Genomic DNA, 10,699 nt, shown 5'->3' with positions numbered 1-10,699 from the left:
CCATAAATACAAGTACATTGCTATAATGAGAAACAAAGTTCATTGCTATAATTGTTTCATTGCTATTTCTATCACACTCTGCTAAAGCGGAAACACAAGAGATGACAGCGATAAATGTTTCATTGCAAAAGATAAAGATACATAACCATAGTAATAGTTAAAAGTTTACAACCACTAATTTAAACAAAATAAAATACAAGTATCCCAAAATACCATTGTTCAAAATTTAAATTCATAAAATAACTTCCACACGATTCAGCATGCTCTATTATGTGGAATCTTAATATCCACTTACTAATTATTTCCTTAAAAAGCATATAAAATGAGGGTCAACTATGAAAATAGTTTGTGAGTTCACAAGTTTACTAAATCAAGATTTGGTATAAAAGTTACCATAAATACAAGTACATTGCTATAATGAGAAACAAAGTTCATTGCTATAATTGTTTCATTGCTATTTCTATCACACTCTGCTAAAGCGGAAACACAAGAGATGACAGCGATAAATGTTTCATTGCAAAAGATAAAGATACATCACCATAGTAATAGTTAAAAGTTTACAACCACTAATTTAAACAAAATAAAATACAAGTTTCCCAAAATACCATTGTTCAAAAACTAAATTCATAAAATAACTTCCACACGATTCAGCATGCTCTATGATGAGGAATCTTAATATCCACTTACTAATTATTTCCTTAAAAAGCATATAAAATGAGGGTCAATATGAAAATAGTTGGTGAGTTCACAAGTTTACTAAATCAAGATTTGGTATAAAAGTTACCATAAATACAAGTACATTGCTATAATGAGAAACAAATTTCATTGCTATAATTTCATTGCTATTTCTAGGGATGAGCATATGGACCGGGGAACCAGTACCAGAACCGGTACCGGAACCGAAACCGGCACCGGAACCGGAACCTGATGGAACCGGTCGGGCCGGGACCGGGACGTTATTTTTGTGGATTTTTGGAACTGCAAACCGGTAGGAATCAAAACCGGTAGAACCGGCAAAAACCGGAACCATATGATGCTATTTTTCAAGGACCGGTTCCAACATTTGAAGACACGACAAGAACCGGTAGGAACCAGGAACCGGTAGAACCGGAACAGGTAGAACTACCGGGCCGGTTCGGTTCTTGATTTTGGCCGAAGCCAGTTCCCGGGTCGGGTCCTATTCGGTCCGGTTCGGTCCTTTTGCTCATCCCTAACTATTTCTATCACACTCTGCTAAAGCGGAAACGCAAGATATGACAGCGATAAATGTTTCATAGCAAAAGATAAAGATACATCACCATAGTAATAGTTAAAAGTTTACAACCCATAATTTAAACAAAACAAAATACAAGTTTCCCAAAATACCATTGTTCAAAAATTAAATTCATAAAATAACTTCCACATGATTCGACATGCTCTATGATGAGGAGTCTTAATATCCACTTACTAATTATTTCCTTAAAAAGCATATAAAACGAGGGTCAACTATGAAAATAGTTGGTGAGTTCATAAGTTTACTAAATCAAGATTTGGTATAAAAGTTACCATAAATACAAGTACATTGCTATAATGAGAAACAAAGTTCATTGCTATAATTAATAAACAAGTTTGTATGTATATGAGCAAACAATGAGTTCCCAACCAAGCCTATGACCGATGCCCTATCAAGATCTATGTTTATCGTTTCATTGATGAATATAGTATCATGCACTCAAGCAATCAGGCGAGTGAGGAGTTGTCAATTCCTAAAAGTGTTATCCATAATGACCTTTGGCTCAAAGAGTTAACGGTTGGACTAAAGTGGAAAAGACTTAATACGATAAGGTCTCATGTTTCAAGTTGCATAGACATACATAGCAAAATATAACAATCAAGTTTAATACACTTCAATTTAAATACAACGATCAATAAATAGTTTTTTGAAAATGTTTTTCCATCCTAAAACATAAAAACTAGAAATAAGAGGAGTCGTGAATACTCACAATGTTTCAAGTTGCTACAAGTGGTGCCTCGGGTTACACCAACGCCTTACTACCGGGATCCTACGACATCAAACACACGCTGGTGAGTTTCTATGTCGAAATCTAATGTTAATATACTAAATTCTACATATAGAGAAACACCTAATTTTTGTTCAAATATTGGTTTTATATTAATTAGTAACAATTTTTCTGAAATAGTGAAATTTTATAATTCATGTGATTAAGACAATTTTGGCTATTATTTTTTAGATTTTTGTAATATTAATTGAGGATAATCAACACATTTAATTGTGTTTTAAACTCTTAAAAACCAAAATATTATCAAAGAGTTTCCAAAACATTATTTTCTGTTTGAAAACTTTAACTTTTACTACGAGAGTAAAAGTTTTCAAACATTAAAATAATCTTTTTCATGACCATTCGAAATAGTTTTAATACCAAAACAATACATCATTCCCAAAACAAAGTTTTAATGTTTCTCCTAAAATACATCCCACATAGGTTTTTATTACATGATAAAATAAAATATTGAAATCATAACTAAATACGAATCGCTATACCAACAAGAAATATTCACAACATGATCAGTAGCAGCCATCCGAACACATAACATGCGGTCATTGCACGACGTGTCACTCGCCTGGCAGCTCTAGCAATATCGGTAGCCTCTATCACATGTTGAAACACTACAACAATCGGACCCTATGCAGACGACGATTTTAGGCCCTCTGCAGACGACAAGTCGTCAGCATAGGGTATGGCGACGACAAGTCGTCGGGAAAAAGTCGTCGGCACAGGCGTGTCGACATAGGTTTGTTAGGTCGTCGGCATAGAAGTCGTCGGTATAGCTAGCTCTATTGCGACGACATGTCGTCGACACATATTTTGTCAACGACATTTTCAGCGGAAAAAAATAATGTTTTATTTAAATCCTATGGCAACGACTTATCGTCGGGATAGCTATGGTGACGACAAGTCGTCGGGACAAGTTGAGGCTATTACGATGCCTTGTCGTCGCTAAAGGGTTTTATCAGTTAACGGTTATGGACCTATAGTGACGACTAGTTGTCGGGATAGCTACTGGTTGTTTTTTTAGCTTTATAGGTTTTGTACATTACCATTCCTGCATTTTTAACAAATCCAAAAAACATTGCAACATATATCAATTGAAATACATTAACTAGGTACCATTGTTCAAATTCAAAACATCAAATTCAAGTTTAATATTACAATAAGTAGTTAACTAACATTGTTCAAGTTTAATATTACAATAAGTAGTTAACTAACAATAAGTAGTCTTCTCCTTCTTCTTCTTCTCCTTCTTCTTCTCCTTCCATCCTTTCGGAAAATTGTTGAGAGCTACTTGCTTGTGTGTTATAGTTTAATAGAAAGTTAGGAAATGGTGGTGGTTGGAAGTTCGGAATACAAGCCACCAATGACGCATTATATTGTTGCAAATATTCTTGCATTTGTTGTGCATCGAATTGGGATTGAGATTGGGGTTGAGATTGAGACGATTTGGAAGTGGAAGGCCGTTCATTTGGAATTAAACCGAAGTTGGCGGTTGGTCTCCTACCCACCCCGCGAGCATGTCCACGTCTCGTCCCAAGGGCACGTTCTAAACATTCTTCCTCGTTTACTTCTCCTCCTTCCCCAACCTCGTTTTGCATTTTCTCATATTCATTTTGAATTTTCTCCTAAAATAAAGAAAACAATTAACATACGTTAATTAAAACAAACAACTAAACTTAAACATTCAAAAAATAATAATATTCCTTAAACAAGAAACTATAATTAATAATAATATATTTAAACACCATATTCATTTCGTTTATCACTTATCCAGTCTTCTTCTACTCGACTTGTACACCAACCCGAACCTTCTTTGTAGCGCATTTGTCTCCAACCCTCAATATGTTGCGGCTTGATTCCCATTTGTTCCTATAATAAGTGAAAAAACAATAAATGTATTTGTACAAATGTTAATAACAATTTTAAATAATACTAATGTATTTTATTACCTCTAAATAACGTCGTTGAGCATACGGTCTACATCCGTGAGCACTTGTGTGTGGAAGTTTCGACGTAGTAACTTTATTTTTTTCCGACGTGCGTCTGTATTCCTCGGTCAAAAACAACAAATCAATTATATCGTTCCAAGCTTGGGCGGTCCAATCATCCGGTGGACGTCTTCTTGCCCTTTCCACATTAAGATATCCATCAACTCTATCAAAATGTTTTTTTATCTGATACTTGCGCTCTCGATAAGCTCTTTGCATATCTGTTTGGATACCCGCTCGAAGGGGTTCCCACAAGTTTGTGCCCCGATACCTATCAATATCAAAATAAGTTTGCAAAAGGAAAAACATATTTGATTAGTAAAAAAATATTTAATAAGTGTAAAATTCAATACATATAAAATGTATTGTATATTTACCTCTAGCCCGGGATATAAATCAACTTTGTACTTGGCAGGAACACGACGCCAAGTATGATAATGCAACGGTACCTTTGATCCCACCAGATTTGAGATCAGTCTGACAAATATTTGCCCGTTGTCCCCTATAAATCGATACGTCCGCCCGGAGATATCAATTAGCAATTCCAAAGGCTTACACTTGTTTTTTCATACTCATCGTACAAATTTAAGTTTCTCCCTTTGCCACGCACATTCACATTCTTCGCTTGTGCTATATTTACATATACAATTGGAAATTTAGAAATTTAAAACATTAATATATCTAATAATTAAAAATTTCATATAACTTACAAGATTGGCAATCCGATGGTACACCGCGTGCAATCCCGTGTGGAGGTCTATCCCCACCGTCTCCTCTATGTCCCCTCGCGACTTCTGCCATCTGTTTAACAAATATTATAAACATTCAGAATATATAATAAAACTAGAAATAAGCAACATTTCAAAATTTAACAAATATTATAAGCAATCAGGACATATAATAACAATTATCGTCAATCAGATTCATCATTAGAACAATATACATGTACAACATCATCATCACTGTCATAGTTTTCATTATTTATTTCTTCATCTGAAGAGTACGTATCATCATTGTCATTTTCATCGTTAATGAAATCGTCATCGTTTATATTAGGAGCAACATTCCTCCTAGCAACCACACTTGATTCACCAACTTCACCTAAAGTCGTCTGCATAGGTAAGGTGCCTAAGTCAACAACCAAGGTAAAATCAGTTGATTGAGTGTTGTTCACAACATCTATCTCATTCACAACACCGATACTTGGATGATTCCAAAGTTTTCGATGATGAACCTCTTCCACAACTCTCCAGTTATTGTTTTGAGTGGGATCTTGGAGATAAAATACTTGTTTAGCTTGTGTGGCTAAGATGTATTGTTGATCATCAAACCACGTTTTACTGACATACCATTCATGACTGGTATCGATAAGAATCATATTATTTATAGTCTTTAAGCGTCCATTACGTAATGAGGCATTGAACCATTTACCATGAAAGAGTACAACTGATTTATCATATAAAGGATGTAACTCTATGATCTCCTCTAATTGACCATAAAATGGTGTACCGTCTTCTCCGAATGTAACAACACCACTATTTTGAGTAGTGCGTCGGAGATCACGACTATTCATGACAAATCGGACACCATTTACTATGCATGCAGTGTACGAATATGCACGCAACGGACCATATGCCAACGCCTTTAATTCGTCAGTACAGTCCGTAGGCACATCTTTTTGGAGACAATAAATCTATAAGGAAATATAAGATTATATGTTTAAGCAATAACTTAGTTTTACATTATAAATATATAACATACTTACCTTTTGTTTAAACCATGAAGGAAATTCCTTTTTGAAATCATTTTCAGGCAATTCTAATTTGAATTCACTGAATTAGGGTATACCCCTATGCCGACGACATGTCGTCGGCATAGGGTCGACATAAACGACGACGTATCATTTAATCCTCGAATAAAAATATAAATGTAAATTAAAAACCCTGTGCCGACGACTTGTCACCGGGATAGGGTGTTCAAAAACTACGTCGTTTTCTTTTTCTGGCACTTGGAATAAAAATAAATGAAAAATCCTTTTTTTATTACCTATACCGACGACACGTCATCGGTATATATTTTCATATTACCGCCAACATTTTCGACGTTCCCGCGAGACCTATGGCGACGACTTGTCGTCTGCACAGATTAAGAAAGTTGGTCAAACGTTCCAAAAGCTATGGCGACGACTTGTCGTCGGCATAGGTTGACTTGTAGCGACGATTACCGGCGTCGGGATAGCTGTCGTCGCCTTAGCTTTGTATTCTCGTAGTGAAATAGGATGCCCATTCATGTCGTCACTACATCCAAAACCTGCTGATGCCCAGCTATCACTGTGAGACTCTGACGTAGGTCCGCTGCCATCCATTGCATTCTTCGAGACTCCTCTAAGGTTATATCTACCTGCCTGATAGGTATCTCAATTACTCGATGTGGTGGGGGTGCTCTCGGTCCTGCCATGCTAGGTCCTACCCTACTAGGTCCTGCTCCATCGGATAACATTCCTACGGGTCTAGAGACGTTCTTCCTCGCAGTGTGTCGGATACAAAACACCGATGCAAGCTATGTCTCGCGTTGCTGACTCAGGGCGTTGTCGCTACTAATCTCCACCGAGTCTCCCGTGTCTTTCGTGTCTTCCGAGGGGTCTTCTTCCACAGAGGCGGGGAATCACGTCAAGGGACAACAGTGACATAGTCGGACTCATCAGCCGAGGGGGCAGCGCGAGAGGATGACGATGTCGACATAGTGGATTGAGAAATAGTTTTAATGAGTTATGAAATAAATAACAATGAATGCCTATATTATACAATGTTTACACACCAAAATTCACCTTTTGAATTTTTAAAATAAAGTTTTTGCAAAAATTTGATTGAAAAACTAGTTTTTTATTTTACAACTGCTATCATATTTATTTTTCACAACTTTGTTTTTGAAGAAATGGTTTTGATAATTTGTTTTTATCCATGGTTTTAAAATTTCTTCATTTTACATTTTTGTTTTTATGCAATTCTTTTAAATTGATTGTACATACTTGTACCTTTTCAAGCGTTCTATGATATTTACAAATATTAGTTTTCATGTAATGGTAAGAAAAACATATCACAAACAAATGCATTGTCATGTATAATAAAACTATCTTTTGAAAATTATTAAAAAATATATAAATCTAATTCAGTGTCCTTGTCGCAGTTAAGAAATTGAATATGAGTTCTTATTTTATTACTTTTTTTGACCGATATTCAAACTATATATTTCATATTGATTGGTGGTGACGTATTTTTTTGGTTTCGTTGGTCTAAACTAATTTTAGAATAAATGCATGACCTATCCAACTGTTAAACATGAGGTCTATCTAATTTAAAGTCTAACTTCAATCTTCAAAACTTATACCAACAATCACCAATACTTGTTCAAATTAGTAAACACAATAAATCATACCTTTTAAACAGGGAAATTGCGGCTGAAGAACTTCAAACCCTAGTGCAAAAAACCACCTTCGGTATCTCATCAGCTAAATCCATCGAAAACGATATATACATGTCAATTAATCAGCGATTTCCTTTTTGCAGAATTGAATAAGAATTTGAAAAAGTTCACAGATAAATGTAAATAGAAGCTGAGTCGGTTGCTGGGATGCGGGAAAAAAAAAAGCACGTTCACGTGACAAGGGCTACAATTTTGGCAAAGCTCATGTCAATAGCGGCGGGGAACAAACCCTAATCGCTACCCATGATTTTAAAAGAGCAAAGAGGGATAGAAATATAGGGCACAGAACCTTTAAACCATATGAAATGACGGTATATTCCTCCAGGGATCTTTAAAATTTTACCTGACGTAATGCAAGAGCCAAGGTGAGCATATAATGCATTTTATATCGGTTAAAAATGAGACTTTTTTTTTTTTTCTATTTTATTAAATTGTGGAATATAATTTTTTAAAAGATTAATTTACTAGATTATTAAAATCCAAGATAGTGAAACTCTTATTGTATAAAATATTTTATAGCGAAAAAATACAAATAAAAAATTAAGAAATTAACTAAAATATTAAAAAAGTTTGATATATATTTATATAAAATAATATAAAAATATTATTTTTTTTATCAGAATAACCAACAAGTCTTGAATAATTATTATCAATCACAAAAGTTATTTTTTTAGAGAAAATTACAAAATCCGATTGAAAATTTTGAAATTTTGATAAACTAATAATTTTTTACTAAAATCTAATAAAAGTATAAATAAACATAATAAGGGCTTAAAATCATATAATTGAATGAAAAAAAAGTTTATAAACACTCCAATTAATATAATATTAAGTATACACAACAACAAATCAGAACATTAACGGCCACAAAAGGCTTTAACGACAACATCTTGTCTCTAATGGGTCGTTATAATTGCATCATAGATACTACTCAAATAACTTCACTATTAGTGCCTCCATGTTGATCGTCATTGCTAATATACCCTTATTGTTGGTATTAGTGTCGCCAGGTTTCAGTATAACCATCATTGTAACTGTTTATCTTACAATTCAAACATAATTATATAACAATATGGTTAATTACCAACTATCAAGATAAGAATCTACATGATTACTCACCTTGAAGCGTTTTATGTATTTGGACATTAATAGATGACTATTTATGATAAATAGTTTTGATAAAAGTTGTAGTAGTCATGATGATGATTTCGTATAGTATATATAAAGAACATCTAAATTTGACTTCGTATGAGGAGTTACGATTTTTCGAACTTTCAGCACAACAATAATTTTTTATGTTATGATTTCATAAACAACAATGTGCGACATATAAGTCGAAATTAAAATCAGTTGAGTGTTAGCAAAAATAACATAAACCAAAGTTCAAGATCTTGTAAGTACGATTCTGTCAATATAGAGAATGTTAAGAACGGAGTTCGTACGAGAAAGTTACGAATTTTACACGGTCTTTTGCAGTGTAATCTCCTTAGACTGTTAAATTTAAAATGGACTGACAATTAGTTACAAATACTATAACATCTCGGGAATTATAAGATTCATATTGCATGCATAATCTTGGTCCAATTAAGTATGGAGGTTTTTCAAGCCTAGAACTTTTAACTGATAGCTTGGTGTTGGAGGCAAGGCTCGAACACAGGGAGTTCATATCTTGAACGCTCAACGTTCATCGTATGAAGTAAGACACGGAGGCCAAGACGAGCGTGGGGCATTCCAGGGAGGAACGCAGTGCATTCGCCGTTTGCACGCAAACACCGTAAGTGTGTGCTATTTAGACAACTTAAGACCCAGGGCTCTTCATTCACTCAGCCTCTTCTGTATTTTAAGCCTCTTTTCGAAACCCTAACCCTAATTGTGAGTGTGTGAGCTTGGAAGACCATCTTTGAGTGTATTTTGGTGTTCTTGAGGGTGACCACCTTGGAGTCTCATTGATCAAGGAAGAGCTTTTGGATCTAGGTTCTCCAGCTCATTTTCAAGTCTCAGAAGGTATAAAGTTTCTATCTTTATATCTTATAGATTAAGATCTAGATTAGGGCTTGTCTTGTTCTTCTTGTGATCATGTGGATTCTCTTTGGGAGATTTAACCACTCCAAAAGCCTAGGATTGTAGATCCTTATATTTCTAAGTTGTTAGAGTCATAAAAATGGTAACTTGATGGTTGAGGACCAACCATGAAAAGGTTTTGGGTCTTGATTTATGGATATGAAGCTTTAATGGATGTTTGGGTCCTTTTTGGGCCATGAAAAGGTGCCAAGTTGAGGACTTTATGGCTTAAGACTCTGATAGGAAGCTATTTTGAAGATTTGAGCTTTGGACTTAAAGTATTCAGACATAAATGTAATTTTTGTTCCTTAGTCAGGAACGGTAAGTGTTCATCTCAGGAACGTCGTGCGTTCCGGCGTCGAGTCAAGATCAGCGGTCAGGAAACGAACGCCCAGTGTTCGGTCCAGCAGTAGGCTTCTTAGGCTTGTTCATATTGGGCTTCGAACTTGGAATTGAGCTTTTTCATGTTAGGCCTTTTGGTCAGAGGGTTCTTAGAGTTTTCAACTTTTGTTTGGACATGTTTAGTTGGGCCAAGATTTTGTATTGGGCCTTGGTGGGCCTAATGGTTTTGGTCTTTAGTGGGGCCAATGGGCTTGGACCTTTAGGCCAATGGAGAATTAGTATTGGACCACAAATTGTTGAGCTTTAGGGTAAGGCCATATGGGGTTGGTCCCAATTTAGAATTTGGGCCATTAATGGGCTTTCATGGATCTTATAGTTTTGGGCCTTGTTGGTTTTGGGTTTGGTCCTTGGTTGAGAGTCTTGTTGGCCGAAGGGTAAAATGGTCATTTTACCCCAAGTTTAGATTACAGACCATGGTTTGGAATTCAGTTGCTAATTTGTTGTTGTTTTGGTAATTGTTAGCTTGGGAAGTCGTCAGGGTGGCAACTAGGGATTTGTTGCAGTGAGCTTCAGTATTTGAGGTGAGTCTCCTCACTATTTATATGGGTCGAAGGCACCAATGTCGGCCCATTTGGTTTACGTATAGTAGGAACACTTGTGGGTTAGCCCTTGGCATTATGTATGAAAGACCAGGAGGCGGCTCCTGGCACCCTGTATGCAAGACCAGAGTCTGAACTCTGGCAAATAATTGGTTAAGTAGTATAGTTTTTA

General features: G+C 35.4%; 1 long non-coding RNA gene across 2 annotated transcripts; it reads right to left on the bottom strand.

The window, feature by feature from the left end:
* Positions 1-3,154: 3,154 nt before the first annotated feature.
* On the bottom strand, positions 3,155-7,847 carry LOC111893560 (uncharacterized). Of its 2 annotated transcripts, none has more exons than XR_008223933.1 (6): positions 7,478-7,847; positions 4,753-4,843; positions 4,420-4,672; positions 4,004-4,313; positions 3,800-3,923; positions 3,155-3,679 (listed from the first exon to the last, which is right to left on the bottom strand). It is a non-coding gene; the product is annotated as an uncharacterized LOC111893560 (long non-coding RNA). The 2 variants fall into 2 exon arrangements; XR_008223934.1 differs by lacking the exon at positions 7,478-7,847 and adding an exon at positions 6,089-6,992.
* Between the last annotated feature and the right edge of the window lie 2,852 nt (positions 7,848-10,699).

Source organism: Lactuca sativa, chromosome 1, assembly GCF_002870075.4.
Source record: "Lactuca sativa cultivar Salinas chromosome 1, Lsat_Salinas_v11, whole genome shotgun sequence".
Taxonomy (NCBI): domain Eukaryota; kingdom Viridiplantae; phylum Streptophyta; class Magnoliopsida; order Asterales; family Asteraceae; genus Lactuca; species Lactuca sativa.
Note: the sequence above shows the minus strand (reverse complement) of the source record. Positions and strands in the feature narration are given on the sequence as shown.